The sequence below is a fragment of the Glycine soja genome, chromosome 18 (genome assembly GCF_004193775.1).
Source record: "Glycine soja cultivar W05 chromosome 18, ASM419377v2, whole genome shotgun sequence".
Taxonomy (NCBI): Eukaryota; Viridiplantae; Streptophyta; class Magnoliopsida; order Fabales; family Fabaceae; genus Glycine; species Glycine soja.
The window spans coordinates 42337833-42342592 of NC_041019.1; positions in this window are offsets into that span (position 1 = coordinate 42337833).

Consider the following 4760-nt stretch of genomic DNA (forward strand, 5'->3'; position numbering starts at 1 on the left):
TTCTTCGATCTTCAACGGGTAAGTGCCTCGAACCAAGTCTTTCGATTCATTCTATGTACCCGTAGTGGTCCACATTGTGTTTTGTGTATTTTTATTTTCGTTTCATTCACTTTTTATACCCCCTTTTGACGTGCTTAAGCCATTTTATTTAAGTCATTTCTCGCTTAACCTAAAAATAAAATAAATTTCCACCGATCGTTTGAATTGTATTATCCATTAACTTCGGTTAAAATGAATTCCGACCGTTCGGTCGTGCCGTAACCACGTTGGAGATCAAAAAAGAGGTAAATAATAATATATAAATCAAAAAAATGTCTTTTAGTAAAATAAAGCGGATAATCAATCGGACGTTTTCTCTTTGGGATTTCTCATTCTTAATTGAATTGACTAATAACTAAAGTGAAACCAAGGCTAAAATCAACTCGCCTAGTCAAGCTCGTCCATAAAAAATAGGTTTTTGAAGTTTATCATTTCAATTTCTCACTAAGTAAAATGCATCATTTTCAAGGTCCAACGCCTTAAAATGATCACCTTTTAAGTAAAAAAGAATCACTTGATAAGAAAGAACTACGTAGGTCTGATTTTCTCATCCCAATTGAGGAATACGTAGGAGCAAAGGGAAACACCCTTGTCGACCACAAAAGAGAAAAATATAAAAAAGGGTATAAAGGATATAAAGACATAAAAAGGGAACATAAAAATCAAAGTCATGTTTGCACAATTCGATTAAAGGCTGTCGTCCCTTGGGACGGACGTGTGGGGTGCTAATACCTTCCCCGTGCGTAAATACAACTCCCGAACCTTTCACTTAAAAGTTCGTAGATCGCGTCTTTTCCGGTTTTTCCGACGTTTTCCTCAAATAAACGTTGGTGGCGACTCCGTGCGTATTCCTTTCGTGGAACACGCATCCCGCGAGTCACGCGTCGCCCTCCCGCCGAAGGGTAGGTTGCGACAAGATGTTACTCAGGTTTGAGCTCGCTTACATGAGGAAGTTGCAATAGGCCCAAGTCCATATCTGAATATAAAAGACCCGAGGCACAATAAAAGAGGTATTTTGGTGCTATTCAGACAACAACTTTTTGGGATAGACAGTACTGATCCAAAGGTTCTTAGTTTTGATTCATTACATGTTTGTATTTTTGATCTTGGGAATTATAATCAAGTTCTGAGTAATTAATCTCCTCATTTGTCGGGGTTGGATAGGCTAAACTTAATTTCATGTAATACTCTCTTTTAATACAATTATTCATATTTATTACTCCTATTCTTCTCTTCATGCTTGTTTTAGATTGATCACTTGTTATTTGATATTAGGAATTGATAGTTTAGTTGGAAGACATTCATTTGATTCCTGAACTGAGAATAATACCTAATGGGATTGATTCTAGACATAGTTCAATTTCAATTAGGCTCCCTTAATTCTTAAACATTAATGCTGGTTATTTAGATTGATTTGCCAAGACATTAGGAATTAATCTAAATAACTCAGACTTTTTCACCTAAGACATTAGGGTTGGAATATAACTGTGAATTAGGCATAAATTGCATGAATAACTAGATTGATCGGGATTATTGTATTGAAAAAAATGGGAACCAAATCCAACCTTGGTTGTTCAAACCATCAATTCTCACAACAATACTACGATTGTTTCTTCACCTATTTTTTTATTTGCTTTTACTCTTACATTTGTTCTTTTACGCATTCAAATACAACCAATTGATAACTACTCTTACCCAACCTTAGTTTCTAAATCCTAAGCCTGAATATACATTAGTCCTTTGGTAGATGACTTAAACTCAAGTTCTATCACTCTTTCAAAACTTGGTTACACTTGATCACAATAAATAATCACCACAAGTTTCTGTTTTGAAACCTACTACAGTTGACGGAAGATGTAGACTAACCTTTATAGGGGATAACCATGGTTCGGGAAGCTTCTATGTAGTCTGTTGAATCGCTCCCAGGATTTAAACAAAGATTCTTGTTCAAACATGGAAAAATTCTCAATTTTATAATCAACTACTCATACATGACTATAGGGAAGAATTTCTTCAACAATGGCAGTGAGCACTGATCTCAGGTAGTGATTCTCTAACTTGGGAAGTCACAAAGTCAATCTTCAGTCTGTCCTGCTAATGTGAACAAAAATGTAGCCAATCTGATGTAGTCAAGAGCATTGGTTAGGCTCCTCACTGTATTTGTGAGTCTTAGGAATTTCTTCAGATGAAGATCATGGTCTTCAGATGGCAGGCCATGGAACTTCATCCTCTCAATCATGCTGATCAGCCCATGACTTAAATCACAATTTGGCTCCCCTATGTTAGGAAGCACAATACTAGATGTGACTCCCACCATGGGACTGGGATAGTTCTGCAAAGTATGCTCTTATAGGCTAGCCTCGTTACCTTGATTGCCTCCATTAACCTTGTTTCTGGTGTTTTCTTCAATCATCTTTCTCCTCCTTGTGTTAGTGTTGTTCCTGTGACAAACTCTTTCAATCTCAAGATCATACTCAAGAATTTCAACCCTCTTAGATCAAGTCCGCACAAATAATCAAACAAAGGAAATGGATTGAAATGAAATAGGTAATTGAACGGAAGTTATAGTGGGAGTGAAGATAGAATAATTAATAGCATTGAAAGAAAAAAAAATTGTAGACAAGAAATAAAAAATAATTATGAACACAAATTATTCAAATAATGCAAATTAAAATTATATGGGAACTTCGCAACTACTCCCTGACAAGGGTGCCAAAAATTTGACGCGTAAAATAAGTACTCGCATAAGGACAAGTGAACCTCACACATACTATTGTGGACTCAAAAGTTTGAATATCCTACCCTAGAGACCAATTGTATTCCTAACTAATTCAAATTACATCAACTAAATAGTTTTGGTGATTTTATCTTGAGTTTAGGGATTTTTATCAATTATGTCAAAGAAATGAAAGTTAAGTCAAACAACAGTTTCTAAGAGAGAAATATATGAATAAAAATAAACTCGGATTACGATTTCACATGTACCCATTTTCCCGTACTTCTAATTTTAATTAAGAACCCTAAGTTATTGATTAATCATCGATTACCTCTTAATTTAATCATCAACCTATTTCAAGATCTGAAAATACTCTTTCTGCTAAATTAATTCTCAATTGGTCATTTGAGGATTCAAATTAAGGTTAAGGATGAATGACAAAGAGATTTGTAAAAAGGGAGTTCATGCCACCAGTTTGATCATGCAAGTTTTATAAACCCGATTGTTCTACAAGTCAGTTAATTATGAGTAGATGGTCATTAGCACACAATGAACTTTGAATTAGAGTGAGCAATTGCGATATAAAAGATAGAATAGTAAAACAACACAATTAACTAAATAACATTGAAAAACAATTAAAATAGGGAATTAGAATACATGAGTACAACTACGTACATCATAACCCGATATCTAAGGGTTTAGCCAACCATTATCACAATATAACCAAACAACATACAAAATAGCATTGATAATAAAAGAGATCGAAAACCCTTGTAGATTAGGATTTCAATTGTCCCTGAAGCAATTCTCTCACTCAAAAACCTTGTTCAAAAATAAGAAAAACTACTAAAAAGATGCCTCCAAGTTTCTATTTATACTAATAAAAATTAAACTACAGCCTGGAGGTCAGCATGGCCTGCACTAGGTCAACACGAGACTTGTTGAGGGTAGCATGGCCTTCTTCAAGAGTTTGTGACGTTGATTCTTAATTTTGGCTCGGGAGAAGCATGAGTCGTGCTGTTAGTTGTGTGGCGATAATTCCCAATTTTGACTTTGGAGCAAACGGGTCGTGCTGTTAGTAGCACAATCGTGCTCAATTTTGACTTTGAGGTCCAAACACAGTCAAATAATGATTTATCAAAAACCACAACTAAATAACAATTCTGGTCAAAGTTAAAATATACTATCAATGTAAAAAGGGGGCAATCTTAGGATTTGGGGTGGGGAGCAAATATATGATTTTAAGTTAGATGTTAAGTAACTTGTGTTTATTGAGAGGGGGGGCTGCCTATGTACGTGGCAACCAACCTAGTTTTGCTCCTGGTTGCATGGAACGATCAACTGTAACACTCATGGTTCAGCAAGGGGTGACATTTTCCATGACCCCATGAGCACCATGTTGGGATGATTTTCCTCCTATATTGGGCTCCAATCTGCCTTGTATGTTGAACTTTTTGAGGTCATTCTTGCTCATGAAATTGACATCCATAATAATTCGAAGAAGATTTGGCTGGAGTCTGACTTTATGTTGGTTATTCAAGCACTGAAAAACTCATCCATTGTTCCTTGGTCTATTCGCTATCGATGGGAAAATAACTTACTCTTTTGTAAACTGAACCTTATAGTTTCGCTTTCTTCCAATGTTTACAAAGAAAGAAATTTTTATGCTCATGCTCTAGCCAATCATAAGGCCTCTTCCAAGGCTAGATTTACGAGGTGGCAATCCGTTCTTTTTGTTAAGGAAGTATTCCTCCGTAATAGAAATGTTCTCCCTAACTATAGGCTGTTGTAGCTTCTCTAAATAGGTCTTGGTCTAGTCCTCCATTTTGTTAATTTTATTCTCCTCTTTCTAATGATATTTGGAGTGATTTGCTTTGGGTTCTCAGAAGGTGCCAATATAGTTGGAATGCTTCTATTTTCAGTTGGCTCTCTAATTTTATAAAAAATAATTGTTGAAAAAGTCTACTAGTATTCATATTTTTAATAAAAAATAATAATAATTTAG